This window comes from Phyllobates terribilis, unplaced genomic scaffold (assembly GCF_046119375.1).
Source record: "Phyllobates terribilis strain yellow unplaced genomic scaffold, ASM4611937v1 Scaffold_4__5_contigs__length_816908805, whole genome shotgun sequence".
NCBI lineage: Eukaryota > Metazoa > Chordata > Amphibia > Anura > Dendrobatidae > Phyllobates > Phyllobates terribilis.
In genome coordinates this window covers 691,397,225-691,413,784 of record NW_027362764.1, presented here as the reverse complement: position 1 = coordinate 691,413,784, position 16,560 = coordinate 691,397,225, and the positions used below count along the sequence as shown (strand labels likewise).

Here is a 16,560-nt window from a genome sequence, read left to right as displayed (position 1 = left end):
TGCTCTGGAAGCCAAGATATAGCGCTGAGCCATTCCTGAGGACCGTATGGTATCATAATTGATATCAAAAGGTCGGTTACGGCGGCCCGAATCCGTGGGAACCCCTGGGGGTATCATGAGACCATCCCAGAAGAAGTTATTGGGTTCCATAGAATTTGGGCTTCTGATCGAAGTTAGACCTGAGGGTGGAGACTGAGCCAGCTGACCTCACCAGCAGTGGGCGGGACGGGGCAGGTAAGATAGCAGGACAGACAAGAGATAAGTCAGTCTTGACCCAAGAGTGGTGTGCTGAACATCTGAGCACCAGCTGAGGCCACCAAGGGGAGGAGCAGTTTGACCATGCGGTGGTAGGCCTCAGCCTGTAACAAAGAACCGTGCCTGCGACCGCAGAATCCTCTCCCTGCGTCACAAGAAAATCAAGAAACCGGTAACTGATATGCTGTGGTGATTCTGTGTGTTGTATTCCATTGTTGTATAGTTTAGCCTGACCTTATACCTGTGTATATTTAGTTGTATATCGTGTATCTAGTGTATTATTATAATCAATTACCTCAAGTAATTGTGGGCCTGCCTTTTATTCTGCATAACGAACGCACGTCCGTGTGAGCTCGGCTCAAGCCAAAACGCTACCCAGGGTTGGTTCCTGACCCGATATAGGCCCATTCACGGACTGGGCGTATATCTAAAATAGGGACTGGTGGCAGCATACCAACTGGGGATTGGGGAAGGCTGGTAGTGACGGTCGGAGGTTCAGATATATATATTCCTGGCGCGGCCAAGGAAGATATATATACCGCCCTCACTACAGAGGGCCCCGATACCCAGTAGGTTACAGGACAGTCTCCCTGGCGACCGCTTATCCTAGGTGCAGTTCCTTGACTGACCTGAGGCTAAGAGGGCGCTAGCGAGTTGTGCTGTGTAGTGACGTTACGGTTTAGTGACGTTGAAGGGATAACACACTACCGTGTTCCCTGCGCTGGTTGCAGCTTCCTGGCACTACTTTCTCTAGGTGCAGTACCTTGACTGACCTGAGAGGTAAGGGGGCGCCAGAGAGCTGCACCCACCGGCCGGCTTTCATCACATTGGTGGCAGAGCGGTGGGATTGCAGAATAATAGTGTTGTGGGACCCCTACTCCCAGGCACTAAAGACTGCCAGTGGTAACTTCCACTGCTGGAGTCTTAAGGTCAGCCCAACGTTAGACGGTCAGGCTAAAAGTATAACAAGGTGTGTGCAAACTCAGGGTTGCAGCGGTGTCGGTTACCAAGATGGCAGACGGCACCAGGAGCAAGACCCTGCAGGAGGCTAATGCTACGGTCCGTGTGGCAGGAGGGGAGGACATTGTTACTCATGGCGAGGAGGAGTCCAGCCCGGGCACCTCAGGGAGCCAGTCCCCAGTATACGGTCCCGCAGTGGGCTGCCCACCACCTACCCAGCCCAGCCTGTCCAGATCACAAGCCCTTTTACAAGCGGCTATGGCAAGTCTCCAGTCTCATGGCGATGCCGTCTACAAAACCCTCCTGGCAGCATCAGAGAAGGCAGCGGAGGAGGAGCGTGCAGAGCGGGCTGCGGAGCGGGCTGCGGAGCGGGCTGCGGAGCGTGAAGCTGCAGAGCGCCGGGAGGTTGCGGAGCGTGCAGAGCGAGCTGCGGAGCGCCAGCACCAACTGGACCTGGCCCAGCGGGGGCTTCCGCTAGAGCAACCAACCCATCAGGAGACCAAGTCGTCCAAAGTCCGAGCTGAGGACTTCCCTCTACTGGAGAAGGATGGGGACCTGGACTCCTTTCTGGTGGCATTTGAACGGACCTGTCTTCAGCACCATCTGGCCCGGGATCAGTGGGCCAGATACCTGACCCCCCGTTTGAGGGGTAAGTCCCTGGATGCCTTGGGGGACTTACCTGCCGGGGAGGTACAGAACTACGACTGCATCAAGCGGGCCCTGATCCGGCAGTACAACCTCACTCCCGAGTCGTACCGCCAGAAGTTCCGGAGCCTGCTGCGTGGCCCCAAGGACACCTGGACCGATCATATGCGGGCGCTGTTGAGAGCCGCAGAGCACTGGACCTCGGGTCTAGCGCTTACTACCCGCCAGGAGGTCCAGGAACAGTTCGTCACGGAGCAGTTCTTGTGGAACTGCCCAGAGGACCTCCGACAGTTCCTCCGTGACCGAAAACCAACAGGGGCTTCTGCTACAGCCGCCCTGGCAGACGAGTATGCCAATAACAGGGCGCCTGAGCTGAAGAAGTCTGCCAGCAGCACCTGGAGAGGGGGTAAGCCCAGTCATGCCCCTGTTTCCCCGGCCCCTAGAACACAAGGGGTGTATCCCCCTGTTGCCCTCTCCAGGCAAGGACCAGACGTAAGACGTTGTCATCTATGCAACAAACCAGGACACTTTAGGGCTGAGTGTCCCCAGCGCCAAAAGACCCCATCCCAGTCCCAGAGAGCGCCCAATGTTTTGTGTGTGGGAGGGGGTGGTGGTAGGTCCCTGGACAACATCCAACCCGTCACCATAGGCCGTTCTGCGGTCATGGGACTGCGGGACACGGGCGCTGAACGAACACTGGTACGGCCTGAGGTGGTGTCCCCCCAGGACTTGGTACCAGGAAAGACTCTTTCCGTCTCCGGGGTTGGAGGCGTGGAGCCGGCACTTCCCGTTGCCATGGTGTATTTGGACTGGGGTGCCGGAAGGGGGATGCGGGAGGTGGGAGTAACGCCAAATATTCCCGCAAATGTTTTATTAGGGACCGACTTGGGGCGTCTAGTATCGCAGTATGTACCCTCTGAACCCCCAAGTTCGGCCCCCCAAGAGTGTATTGATTTGTCTGCTGCTAATGCCAACCATGTTGTATGTAGTGTGTGTCCTGCTGAGGAGGAGGGAGTGAAACCTGAGGGTAACACCTGCACAGACACAACACAAACAGGGTTAGTGAAAGCAGGTGGGGAGTGTGGGGATGCCCGCAGAGGTGCTCAGCCGGCGTGCCGTGACCTCTTGTCCTCCGGTGAGGGAGGGGGCGGGCAGGATTCTGTAGAGGGAAGCTCAGGGATGGAGAGGGGGGCAGCTACCGGCAGTGTAGGGCTCCCAGGGGTATCCAGGCTGCTGAGTATAGGCCCACTGCAGGGGGAGGAACAGGCCATGGGGGGGTGGGGGTGTCCCAAGAGAGGAGCCGCCAGGTAAGACCCCAGGGCAGGAGTTCCCCACATCCGAGATGTCCAAAGGCCTAGGAAGCCTGCCTGATCGGGCGGCTTGGTCAGAAACAGAGGGGAAGCGGGCACTACCCACGGTCACAGTGGTCATAGCCGCTGTCACCAGGAGTGGGAGCGCCGGAGCCCAAGGAGCCTTGCAGAGGTCCGACGGCTTCCCCACTTCTGACCAAGTGTCTGCCGGGTCAGACAGCGGCCAGGTGACATGCCCGGAGGGGCTGACAGAGGATGTGGCAGTTTCGTCGATTCTGGCCACATCAAGTCAGGAATTTCAGGCTGCGTTGGAAGCAGACGACAGCCTGAAAGCTCTCAAGGAACAGGCGGCACAGCCTCCCATGGAGTCAGACTGCGAGCGTGTGGTCTGGGACCAGGGACGGCTGTACCGGGTAACGGTCCAGCAGGGTTCACCGGAGGCGTGGCCCAGGGACCGACAGTTAGTGGTACCCTATCCGTTCAGGGCGGAATTGTTGCGGATCGCACACGAGATTCCGATGGCCGGACACCTAGGGATCGCTAAAACCAAGGCCAGGATAGCTCAGCATTTCTACTGGCCTGGGATGGGAGCCGCGGTGGGTGCCTACTGCCGTTCGTGTGACACCTGTCAGAGGGTGGGGAAGGCGGGGCCGCGCCCCAAAGCCCCACTGGTAACTCTGCCAATCATCGAAGAGCCTTTCTCGAGGGTCGCTGTGGATCTTATTGGACCTCTGTCCACTCCCAGCCACTCCGGGAAATGCTTCATACTCACGGTAGTGGACTATGCCACCCGGTACCCGGAAGCGGTAGCTTTGTCGTCCATTCGGGCCGACAAGGTGGCTACCGCCTTACTGGAGATCTTCTCCAGAGTGGGTTTCCCCCAAGAAATGCTCACCGACCGAGGGACCCAGTTCATGTCGCGGCTGATGGAGTCCCTCTGTAAGCAAATGCAGGTGCAACATCTGGTGGCCAGCCCGTATCACCCACAGACTAATGGCCTGTGTGAGCGGTTCAATGGCACCTTAAAGCAGATGCTTAAGATGTTGGTCGACTCCCACGGGAGAGACTGGGAGCGTTACCTCCCACACCTCCTATTTGCTTACCGGGAGGTTCCGCAGGCCTCAACGGGGTTCTCCCCCTTTGAGCTCCTGTACGGGCGACGGGTACGGGGCCCCCTGGCTCTGGTGAAGGAAGCATGGGAAGGGGATTTGGCCACCCCCGAGGTGTCGGTCATCGAGTATGTCGTGCGCCACCGGGACAGGATGATGGCCTTGGCAAAGCTGGTGCAGGACAATATGGCCCAGGCCCAGGCCGACCAGAAGCGGTGGTACGACCAGAATGCTTGTGAGAGGACCTACCAGGTGGGTCAAAAGGTGTGGGTACTGGTCCCCGTACCACAGAACAAGCTTCAGGCAGCCTGGGAAGGCCCCTACTTCGTGCACCAGAAACTCAATGCCGTCACCTATCTGGTCACCCTGGATCACGCCCGTGGAAGGAGGAAGGCCTTCCACGTGAACATGATGAAGGCTCATCATGAGCGGGAAGCGACTGCCCACCCAGTGTGCAACCTTCCCGAGGAAGGAGAGGTAGAAACCCTCCTGGATCTGCTCACCCAAGCCAAGGCGGGTGGGTCCATCGAGGATGTGGGGGTTGGCCACCAGCTCACGGAGGACCAACGGTCCCAGCTGGGGACCACCCTGCACCCCTTCCGGGGGCTGTTCAGCAGCCTGCCCGGAAGGACTGAGATGGCTGTCCACGACGTGGACACTGGCGATCACCCGCCGATCCGGCGTTCAGCATATCGGGTCTCTTTCGAGGTGCAGGGAAACATGCGCCAAGAGATAGACGAGATGCTGAAGCTGGGGGTGATCCAGGCATCCAGCAGCGCGTGGGCCTCGCCTGTAGTCCTCGTACCAAAGAAGGACCGAACTACACGGTTCTGCGTGGACTACCGGGGGCTCAACGCTGTAACGGCCACCGATGCGTTCCCCATACCACGCATCGATGACCTGCTCGATCGGATGGCCGGGGCTAAGTACCTGACCATCATGGATCTGAGCCGGGGGTACTGGCAGATTCCTCTGACCCCCGCGGCAAGGGAACGCTCTGCCTTTATCACCCCTTTTGGACTGTACGAGTCCACAGTGATGCCATTCGGCATGAAGAATGCCCCTGCCACTTTTCAGCGGATGGTCAATACGCTGCTTGAGGGACTTGAAGGGTACGCGGCTGCGTACTTGGACGATATTGCAGTCTTCAGTCCCACTTGGGAGGATCACCTAGAGCACCTGCGGCAGGTGCTCGGTCGGATCCACCGGGCAGGCTTGACCATCAAGCCGGAAAAGTGCCAGCTGGGCATGAGTGAGGTCCTCTACCTGGGTCACCGGGTAGGCGGGGGGGTTCTGAAGCCAGAACCGGGGAAAGTGGATGCCATCGCATCCTGGCCCACTCCTAGGACCAAAAAGCAGGTGATGTCCTTCTTGGGGACCGCCGGGTACTATAGGAGGTTCGTCCCACACTATAGCACCCTGGCCAAGCCCCTGACGGACCTCACCAAGAAGAAGCTGCCCGTCGCAGTCGACTGGACAGTCGCCTGCGAGACAGCTTTCGGGGCACTCAAGGCCGCCCTAAGTAGCTCCCCTGTACTGCAAGCTGCCGACTTCGACCGGCCGTTTGTGGTACAGACCGACGCCAGTGACTTTGGCCTCGGTGCTGTGCTAAGTCAGGTCAACACGACAGGCCAGGAACATCCTGTCTTGTACCTGAGCAGGAAGCTACTGCCCCGGGAGGTGGCTTACTCCACGGTGGAAAAAGAATGCCTGGCAATTGTATGGGCCCTGCAGCGTCTGCAGCCCTACTTGTACGGGAGCCATTTCACCGTGGAGACGGACCACAACCCCCTCAGCTGGTTACACACGGTCTCTGGGTCGAATGGCAGGTTGCTACGCTGGAGCCTCGCTCTCCAGCAGTACCACTTCTCCATTCGCCACAGAAGAGGCCGTGACCACGGTAACGCTGACGGGTTATCCCGGCAAGGGGAGGGTGCAGAAGGACGCACGGGGGAACACAGGAATGTGCTACCCCCTCGCGCCCTCGTATAGGGGGAGGTGTGATGAACCTGTAGCCGCCATCTTGGTAATGATAAATCATATCCAGGGATGGCCACACTTCAGCAGCCCCCACCCTTGGGACCTTCTGTTAAAACGTCAACTAGATAGTTTCCCCCCATCCAGGCTCCTGTAAGATAAGAAGCCTACTTAACACTTGAATGCTAGGAGCTTCAAAGACTTCGAGAGGAAACACAGCCAGCAGGGGGGGGTGCTTCGTCTATCTGTACCTGACCATTTGTCCCATAGGACTAGTTTCTTTGTCTGTCACAAGCATGGAGGCATAAGATATAGAAACATGAATAGTACACGCATGTTGCGTGGGATGGGCCAATAAAAAAATATCACGGCGTCCCGGAGCCATTGCGCACACAAGCCTCCGCGGTAGACGTTTGTACGTGCTCTGGAAGCCAAGATATAGCGCTGAGCCATTCCTGAGGACCGTATGGTATCATAATTGATATCAAAAGGTCGGTTACGGCGGCCCGAATCCGTGGGAACCCCTGGGGGTATCATGAGACCATCCCAGAAGAAGTTATTGGGTTCCATAGAATTTGGGCTTCTGATCGAAGTTAGACCTGAGGGTGGAGACTGAGCCAGCTGACCTCACCAGCAGTGGGCGGGACGGGGCAGGTAAGATAGCAGGACAGACAAGAGATAAGTCAGTCTTGACCCAAGAGTGGTGTGCTGAACATCTGAGCACCAGCTGAGGCCACCAAGGGGAGGAGCAGTTTGACCATGCGGTGGTAGGCCTCAGCCTGTAACAAAGAACCGTGCCTGCGACCGCAGAATCCTCTCCCTGCGTCACAAGAAAATCAAGAAACCGGTAACTGATATGCTGTGGTGATTCTGTGTGTTGTATTCCATTGTTGTATAGTTTAACCTGACCTTATACCTGTGTATATTTAGTTGTATATCGTGTATCTAGTGTATTATTATAATCAATTACCTCAAGTAATTGTGGGCCTGCCTTTTATTCTGCATAACGAACGCACGTCCGTGTGAGCTCGGCTCAAGCCAAAACGCTACCCAGGGTTGGTTCCTGACCCGATATAGGCCCATTCACGGACTGGGCGTATATCTAAAATAGGGACTGGTGGCAGCATACCAACTGGGGATTGGGGAAGGCTGGTAGTGACGGTCGGAGGTTCAGATATATATATTCCTGGCGCGGCCAAGGAAGATATATATACCGCCCTCACTACAGAGGGCCCCGATACCCAGTAGGTTACAGGACAGTCTCCCTGGCGACCGCTTATCCTAGGTGCAGTTCCTTGACTGACCTGAGGCTAAGAGGGCGCTAGCGAGTTGTGCTGTGTAGTGACGTTACGGTTTAGTGACGTTGAAGGGATAACACACTACCGTGTTCCCTGCGCTGGTTGCAGCTTCCTGGCACTACTTTCTCTAGGTGCAGTACCTTGACTGACCTGAGAGGTAAGGGGGCGCCAGAGAGCTGCACCCACCGGCCGGCTTTCATCACACCCTCTAAAACCATCCCCTGGGCAGCTGCTGAAAGCCTGGCCCCTTCACAGCGCGAGATGCTTTTAACGCCATCATTTGCATACGGCCGGCTGCGGGGTCAATAAGCACTCCTAGCCGTGGCAAGGAGCTCGGTGTGAGGCCTGGTAGAGGCGGCGGGGTTGCGTCCTTATCTTAGAGGTCTTGGGGGGCTTGGGATGCTTGGGACTTCCAGCCTCTACTTTACGTAAGGTCGGTGTCCAGCAAGGCGCCACTCAATGCTAGCCGAGCTGGGCAAGATGGCAAAACGTCATCAAAATTGTCTACAATACCTGGTGTTCTCAGGAGGTGTCCCAACCAAGTATTTCCGAACCCATCTCTGCTTTGCTTCCGAGATCGGACGTATCCAAGGTGGTATGGCCAGTAGACGCTGCTTGGCCCATCGCCCGGCCAGCCTTCCTCAGGCTCGCGTGGGGACGAGAACTCTGGCCGTTCTGGGGCGGTCTCCGAAGGACCGATGCATAGGCTGTGCCGTCCCTATAGGTGTTGTTTGTTGAGCAATGAAACACCTGCCGCATCAGATGTGTTTAAAAATGGCTCGGCGCAGGGTCTCCTGCAGGCTAAACCGTTCATCGCGGGGATGTGACAGAAAGAGCAAGCTGGACCCGCAACTTGGGGTGGAGCGAAACGCCCAGGAGTGAATGAAGGAAGAGGGTGAGATGGTTGCGAGTGAATTTGAGCTGCTCTTCGGGGGGGTCGTGTGGCCTGCAAAGGTGTTTTGCTTGGGTTGTGCTGTAAACTGGCCTCCAGGTTACCGGTGGTTGCCTCCAGGTCAGCGGTGGTTGCCTCCAGTCATGCGGGAGTCGCTGGTCCTGGTGAAAAGAAGCCTAGTATTAAAAGTAAATAAGCAACAATGCTGGAGGCCAACGGTGATGAGAAGGATGCTGGTATTTTGCAAGGATTAAATAGCGCAAGAGAGAAAGCAAATGAAAAGAAGAAAGGAGCATGTGTGCGCTTGTGAAAAAAGGAATGGAAAAAAGGCATAGAGGAGAGTGACCCCTGCTGGTGGAAGTAAGAAAAGGCAAAAGCCTACAGCACCTGGTATTCCCAGGCGGTCTCCCATCCAAGTACTAACCAGGCCCGATCCTGCTTAGCTTCCAAGATCAGACGAGATCAGGCGTGTTCAGGGTGGTATGGCCGTAGGCAGAGACAGGCCTCTCACTTGCTGCTTTTCCACTTTGACGTCCGGTTGCCGGCTGCCCTTTCCAGTGCTTAGTAAGACAAGGTGCTTTTGTGCTTTCTTTTCTCTTCACTTTTTTGCTGGCTCCTTAAAAAGGTCTTGTAGACAGAACGCCCCGCTCAGAGCTGCTGAGCTCACTGATCGGCTGCCGCGCTGTCGACGGAACGTCAGCGTCGCGGCCAATGCCACAGGCCGGGAGCAGCGGCGAGACTCACCGGTAGACCTGGGTAGGGTGAGTAGAGCGCGGTTAGTTGCTTTCTAATAGCCTGCAGCCGGGGATTAACTTTTAATGAAAGGGAGCAACCCTTTTGACTGTCTGCAGCGCGCCGTACCTAGGAAGCGCACACTCACACACAGCGAGCATGCACAAGTTGCTCGCACGAGACCACATTCCCTATTTGCACCTGCAGCTTTTCCGCCACCATGCGTCAGACTCTCCTGCCTGTCTTATTATTATTTCAGGGCCTTAGCAGGAACCACCCCCTCAATTCCCTCCCGCTCCTTCCTAGCACTGAGGTTAGCTCCTGGGCAGCTGTCTGATTGGGTTAGTTACACAAGATTCTTTGAAGAAGAAGACGTTACTTCTGCTGGCCCTCGTTAGGCGGTCGCCCTCTAAAACCATCCCCTGGGCAGCTGCTGAAAGCCTGGCCCCTTCACAGCGCGAGATGCTTTTAACGCCATCATTTGCATACGGCCGGCTGCGGGGTCAATAAGCACTCCTAGCCGTGGCAAGGAGCTCGGTGTGAGGCCTGGTAGAGGCGGCGGGGTTGCGTCCTTATCTTAGAGGTCTTGGGGGGCTTGGGATGCTTGGGACTTCCAGCCTCTACTTTACGTAAGGTCGGTGTCCAGCAAGGCGCCACTCAATGCTAGCCGAGCTGGGCAAGATGGCAAAACGTCATCAAAATTGTCTACAATACCTGGTGTTCTCAGGAGGTGTCCCAACCAAGTATTTCCAAACCCATCTCTGCTTTGCTTCCGAGATCGGACGTATCCAAGGTGGTATGGCCAGTAGACGCTGCTTGGCCCATCGCCCGGCCAGCCTTCCTCAGGCTCGCGTGGGGACGAGAACTCTGGCTGTTCTGGGGCGGTCTCCGAAGGACCGATGCATAGGCTGTGCCGTCCCTATAGGTGTTGTTTGTTGAGCAATGAAACACCTGCCGCATCAGATGTGTTTAAAAATGGCTCGGCTCGGCGCAGGGTCTCCTGCAGGCTAAACCGTTCATCGCGGGGATGTGACAGAAAGAGCAAGCTGGACCCGCAACTTGGGGTGGAGCGAAACGCCCAGGAGTGAATGAAGGAAGAGGGTGAGATGGTTGCGAGTGAATTTGAGCTGCTCTTCGGGGGGGTCGTGTGGCCTGCAAAGGTGTTTTGCTTGGGTTGTGCTGTAAACTGGCCTCCAGGTTACCGGTGGTTGCCTCCAGGTCAGCGGTGGTTGCCTCCAGTCATGCGGGAGTCGCTGGTCCTGGTGAAAAGAAGCCTAGTATTAAAAGTAAATAAGCAACAATGCTGGAGGCCCACGGTGATGAGAAGGATGCTGGTATTTTGCAAGGATTAAATAGCGCAAGAGAGAAAGCAAATGAAAAGAAGAAAAGAGCATGTGTGCGCTTGTGAAAAAAGGAATGGAAAAAAGGCATAGAGGAGAGTGACCCCTGCTGGTGGAAGTAAGAAAAAGCAAAAGCCTACAGCACCTGGTATTCCCAGGCAGTCTCCCATCCAAGTACTAACCAGGCCTGACCCTGCTTAGCTTCCGAGATCAGACGAGATCGGGCGTGTTCAGGTTGGTGTGGCCGTAGGCAGAGACAGGCCTCTCACTTGCTGCTTTTCCACTTTGACGTCCGGTTGCCGGCTGCCCTTTCCAGTGCTTAGTAAGACAAGGTGCTTTTGTGCTTTCTTTTCTCTTCACTTTTTTGCTGGCTCCTTAAAAAGGTCTTGTAGACAGAACGCCCCGCTCAGAGCCGCTGAGCTCACTGATCGGCTGCCGCGCTGTCGACGGAACGTCAGCGTCGCGGCCAATGCCACAGGCCGGGAGCAGCGGCGAGACTCACCGGTAGACCTGGGTAGGGTGAGTAGAGCGCGGTTAGTTGCTTTCTAATAGCCTGCAGCCGGGGATTAACTTTTAATGAAAGGGAGCAACCCTTTTGACTGTCTGCAGCGCGCCGTACCTAGGAAGCGCACACTCACACACAGCGAGCATGCACAAGTTGCTCGCACGAGACCACATTCCCTATTTGCACCTGCAGCTTTTCCGCCACCATGCGTCAGACTCTCCTGCCTGTCTTATTATTATTTCAGGGCCTTAGCAGGAACCACCCCCTCAATTCCCTCCCGCTCCTTCCTAGCACTGAGGTTAGCTCCTGGGCAGCTGTCTGATTGGGTTAGTTACACAAGATTCTTTGAAGAAGAAGACGTTACTTCTGCTGGCCCTCGTTAGGCGGTCGCCCTCTAAAACCATCCCCTGGGCAGCTGCTGAAAGCCTGGCCCCTTCACAGCGCGAGATGCTTTTAACGCCATCATTTGCATACGGCCGGCTGCGGGGTCAATAAGCACTCCTAGCCGTGGCAAGGAGCTCGGTGTGAGGCCTGGTAGAGGCGGCGGGGTTGCGTCCTTATCTTAGAGGTCTTGGGGGGCTTGGGATGCTTGGGACTTCCAGCCTCTACTTTACGTAAGGTCGGTGTCCAGCAAGGCGCCACTCAATGCTAGCCGAGCTGGGCAAGATGGCAAAACGTCATCAAAATTGTCTACAATACCTGGTGTTCTCAGGAGGTGTCCCAACCAAGTATTTCCGAACCCATCTCTGCTTTGCTTCCGAGATCGGACGTATCCAAGGTGGTATGGCCAGTAGACGCTGCTTGGCCCATCGCCCGGCCAGCCTTCCTCAGGCTCGCGTGGGGACGAGAACTCTGGCCGTTCTGGGGCGGTCTCCGAAGGACCGATGCATAGGCTGTGCCGTCCCTATAGGTGTTGTTTGTTGAGCAATGAAACACCTGCCGCATCAGATGTGTTTAAAAATGGCTCGGCGCAGGGTCTCCTGCAGGCTAAACCGTTCATCGCGGGGATGTGACAGAAAGAGCAAGCTGGACCCGCAACTTGGGGTGGAGCGAAACGCCCAGGAGTGAATGAAGGAAGAGGGTGAGATGGTTGCGAGTGAATTTGAGCTGCTCTTCGGGGGGGTCGTGTGGCCTGCAAAGGTGTTTTGCTTGGGTTGTGCTGTAAACTGGCCTCCAGGTTACCGGTGGTTGCCTCCAGGTCAGCGGTGGTTGCCTCCAGTCATGCGGGAGTCGCTGGTCCTGGTGAAAAGAAGCCTAGTATTAAAAGTAAATAAGCAACAATGCTGGAGGCCCATGGTGATGAGAAGGATGCTGGTATTTTGCAAGGATTAAATAGCGCAAGAGAGAAAGCAAATGAAAAGAAGAAAGGAGCATGTGTGCGCTTGTGAAAAAAGGAATGGAAAAAAGGCATAGAGGAGAGTGACCCCTGCTGGTGGAAGTAAGAAAAGGCAAAAGCCTACAGCACCTGGTATTCCCAGGCAGTCTCCCATCCAAGTACTAACCAGGCCCGACCCTGCTTAGCTTCCGAGATCAGACGAGATCGGGCGTGTTCAGGGTGGTGTGGCCGTAGGCAGAGACAGGCCTCTCACTTGCTGCTTTTCCACTTTGACGTCCGGTTGCCGGCTGCCCTTTCCAGTGCTTAGTAAGACAAGGTGCTTTTGTGCTTTCTTTTCTCTTCACTTTTTTGCTGGCTCCTTAAAAAGGTCTTGTAGACAGAACGCCCCGCTCAGAGCCGCTGAGCTCACAGATCGGCTGCCGCGCTGTCGACGGAACGTCAGCGTCGCGGCCAATGCCACAGGCCGGGAGCAGCGGCGAGACTCACCGGTAGACCTGGGTAGGGTGAGTAGAGCGCGGTTAGTTGCTTTCTAATAGCCTGCAGCCGGGGATTAACTTTTAATGAAAGGGAGCAACCCTTTTGACTGTCTGCAGCGCGCCGTACCTAGGAAGCGCACACTCACACACAGCGAGCATGCACAAGTTGCTCGCACGAGACCACATTCCCTATTTGCACCTGCAGCTTTTCCGCCACCATGCGTCAGACTCTCCTGCCTGTCTTATTATTATTTCAGGGCCTTAGCAGGAACCACCCCCTCAATTCCCTCCCGCTCCTTCCTAGCACTGAGGTTAGCTCCTGGGCAGCTGTCTGATTGGGTTAGTTACACAAGATTCTTTGAAGAAGAAGACGTTACTTCTGCTGGCCCTCGTTAGGCGGTCGCCCTCTAAAACCATCCCCTGGGCAGCTGCTGAAAGCCTGGCCCCTTCACAGCGCGAGATGCTTTTAACGCCATCATTTGCATACGGCCGGCTGCGGGGTCAATAAGCACTCCTAGCCGTGGCAAGGAGCTCGGTGTGAGGCCTGGTAGAGGCGGCGGGGTTGCGTCCTTATCTTAGAGGTCTTGGGGGGCTTGGGATGCTTGGGACTTCCAGCCTCTACTTTACGTAAGGTCGGTGTCCAGCAAGGCGCCACTCAATGCTAGCCGAGCTGGGCAAGATGGCAAAACGTCATCAAAATTGTCTACAATACCTGGTGTTCTCAGGAGGTGTCCCAACCAAGTATTTCCGAACCCATCTCTGCTTTGCTTCCGAGATCGGACGTATCCAAGGTGGTATGGCCAGTAGACGCTGCTTGGCCCATCGCCCGGCCAGCCTTCCTCAGGCTCGCGTGGGGACGAGAACTCTGGCCGTTCTGGGGCGGTCTCCGAAGGACCGATGCATAGGCTGTGCCGTCCCTATAGGTGTTGTTTGTTGAGCAATGAAACACCTGCCGCATCAGATGTGTTTAAAAATGGCTTGGCGCAGGGTCTCCTGCAGGCTAAACCGTTCATCGCGGGGATGTGACAGAAAGAGCAAGCTGGACCCGCAACTTGGGCTGGAGCGAAACGCCCAGGAGTGAATGAAGGAAGAGGGTGAGATGGTTGCGAGTGAATTTGAGCTGCTCTTCGGGGGGGTCGTGTGGCCTGCAAAGGTGTTTTGCTTGGGTTGTGCTGTAAACTGGCCTCCAGGTTACCGGTGGTTGCCTCCAGGTCAGCGGTGGTTGCCTCCAGTCATGCGGGAGTCGCTGGTCCTGGTGAAAAGAAGCCTAGTATTAAAAGTAAATAAGCAACAATGCTGGAGGCCAACGGTGATGAGAAGGATGCTGGTATTTTGCAAGGATTAAATAGCGCAAGAGAGAAAGCAAATGAAAAGAAGAAAGGAGCATGTGTGCGCTTGTGAAAAAAGGAATGGAAAAAAGGCATAGAGGAGAGTGACCCCTGCTGGTGGAAGTAAGAAAAGGCAAAAGCCTACAGCACCTGGTATTCCCAGGCGGTCTCCCATCCAAGTACTAACCAGGCCCGACCCTGCTTAGCTTCCAAGATCAGACGAGATCGGGCGTGTTCAGGGTGGTATGGCCGTAGGCAGAGACAGGCCTCTCACTTGCTGCTTTTCCACTTTGACGTCCGGTTGCCGGCTGCCCTTTCCAGTGCTTAGTAAGACAAGGTGCTTTTGTGCTTTCTTTTCTCTTCACTTTTTTGCTGGCTCCTTAAAAAGGTCTTGTAGACAGAACGCCCCGCTCAGAGCTGCTGAGCTCACTGATCGGCTGCCGCGCTGTCGACGGAACGTCAGCGTCGCGGCCAATGCCACAGGCCGGGAGCAGCGGCGAGACTCACCGGTAGACCTGGGTAGGGTGAGTAGAGCGCGGTTAGTTGCTTTCTAATAGCCTGCAGCCGGGGATTAACTTTTAATGAAAGGGAGCAACCCTTTTGACTGTCTGCAGCGCGCCGTACCTAGGAAGCGCACACTCACACACAGCGAGCATGCACAAGTTGCTCGCACGAGACCACATTCCCTATTTGCACCTGCAGCTTTTCCGCCACCATGCGTCAGACTCTCCTGCCTGTCTTATTATTATTTCAGGGCCTTAGCAGGAACCACCCCCTCAATTCCCTCCCGCTCCTTCCTAGCACTGAGGTTAGCTCCTGGGCAGCTGTCTGATTGGGTTAGTTACACAAGATTCTTTGAAGAAGAAGACGTTACTTCTGCTGGCCCTCGTTAGGCGGTCGCCCTCTAAAACCATCCCCTGGGCAGCTGCTGAAAGCCTGGCCCCTTCACAGCGCGAGATGCTTTTAACGCCATCATTTGCATACGGCCGGCTGCGGGGTCAATAAGCACTCCTAGCCGTGGCAAGGAGCTCGGTGTGAGGCCTGGTAGAGGCGGCGGGGTTGCGTCCTTATCTTAGAGGTCTTGGGGGGCTTGGGATGCTTGGGACTTCCAGCCTCTACTTTACGTAAGGTCGGTGTCCAGCAAGGCGCCACTCAATGCTAGCCGAGCTGGGCAAGATGGCAAAACGTCATCAAAATTGTCTACAATACCTGGTGTTCTCAGGAGGTGTCCCAACCAAGTATTTCCAAACCCATCTCTGCTTTGCTTCCGAGATCGGACGTATCCAAGGTGGTATGGCCAGTAGACGCTGCTTGGCCCATCGCCCGGCCAGCCTTCCTCAGGCTCGCGTGGGGACGAGAACTCTGGCTGTTCTGGGGCGGTCTCCGAAGGACCGATGCATAGGCTGTGCCGTCCCTATAGGTGTTATTTGTTGAGCAATGAAACACCTGCCGCATCAGATGTGTTTAAAAATGGCTCGGCGCAGGGTCTCCTGCAGGCTAAACCGTTCATCGCGGGGATGTGACAGAAAGAGCAAGCTGGACCCGCAACTTGGGGTGGAGCGAAACGCCCAGGAGTGAATGAAGGAAGAGGGTGAGATGGTTGCGAGTGAATTTGAGCTGCTCTTCGGGGGGGTCGTGTGGCCTGCAAAGGTGTTTTGCTTGGGTTGTGCTGTAAACTGGCCTCCAGGTTACCGGTGGTTGCCTCCAGGTCAGCGGTGGTTGCCTCCAGTCATGCGGGAGTCGCTGGTCCTGGTGAAAAGAAGCCTAGTATTAAAAGTAAATAAGCAACAATGCTGGAGGCCCACGGTGATGAGAAGGATGCTGGTATTTTGCAAGGATTAAATAGCGCAAGAGAGAAAGCAAATGAAAAGAAGAAAAGAGCATGTGTGCGCTTGTGAAAAAAGGAATGGAAAAAAGGCATAGAGGAGAGTGACCCCTGCTGGTGGAAGTAAGAAAAAGCAAAAGCCTACAGCACCTGGTATTCCCAGGCAGTCTCCCATCCAAGTACTAACCAGGCCTGACCTTGCTTAGCTTCCGAGATCAGACGAGATCGGGCGTGTTCAGGGTGGTGTGGCCGTAGGCAGAGACAGGCCTCTCACTTGCTGCTTTTCCACTTTGACGTCCGGTTGCCGGCTGCCCTTTCCAGTGCTTAGTAAGACAAGGTGCTTTTGTGCTTTCTTTTCTCTTCACTTTTTTGCTGGCTCCTTAAAAAGGTCTTGTAGACAGAACGCCCCGCTCAGAGCCGCTGAGCTCACTGATCGGCTTCCGCGCTGTCGACGGAACGTCAGCGTCGCGGCCAATGCCACAGGCCGGGAGCAGCGGCGAGACTCACCGGTAGACCTGGGTAGGGTGAGTAGAGCGCGGTTAGTTGCTTTCTAATAGCCTGCAGCCGGGGAT

At 55.8% G+C, this 16,560-nt stretch overlaps 5 non-coding genes across 5 annotated transcripts; all 5 read right to left on the bottom strand.

The window, feature by feature from the left end:
* Positions 1-8,821: 8,821 nt before the first annotated feature.
* LOC141270442 (5S ribosomal RNA) lies at positions 8,822-8,940 on the bottom strand. Its single transcript, XR_012321678.1, has one exon. It is a non-coding gene; the product is annotated as a 5S ribosomal RNA (ribosomal RNA).
* Positions 8,941-10,651: 1,711 nt separating this feature from the next.
* On the bottom strand, positions 10,652-10,770 carry LOC141266641 (5S ribosomal RNA). The gene has a single exon (XR_012320671.1). It is a non-coding gene; the product is annotated as a 5S ribosomal RNA (ribosomal RNA).
* A 1,706-nt stretch (positions 10,771-12,476) lies between these two features.
* Positions 12,477-12,595, bottom strand: LOC141267844 (5S ribosomal RNA). The gene has a single exon (XR_012321346.1). It is a non-coding gene; the product is annotated as a 5S ribosomal RNA (ribosomal RNA).
* Positions 12,596-14,301: 1,706 nt separating this feature from the next.
* On the bottom strand, positions 14,302-14,420 carry LOC141266842 (5S ribosomal RNA). Its single transcript, XR_012320863.1, has one exon. It is a non-coding gene; the product is annotated as a 5S ribosomal RNA (ribosomal RNA).
* A 1,706-nt stretch (positions 14,421-16,126) lies between these two features.
* Positions 16,127-16,245, bottom strand: LOC141266570 (5S ribosomal RNA). The gene has a single exon (XR_012320603.1). It is a non-coding gene; the product is annotated as a 5S ribosomal RNA (ribosomal RNA).
* Between the last annotated feature and the right edge of the window lie 315 nt (positions 16,246-16,560).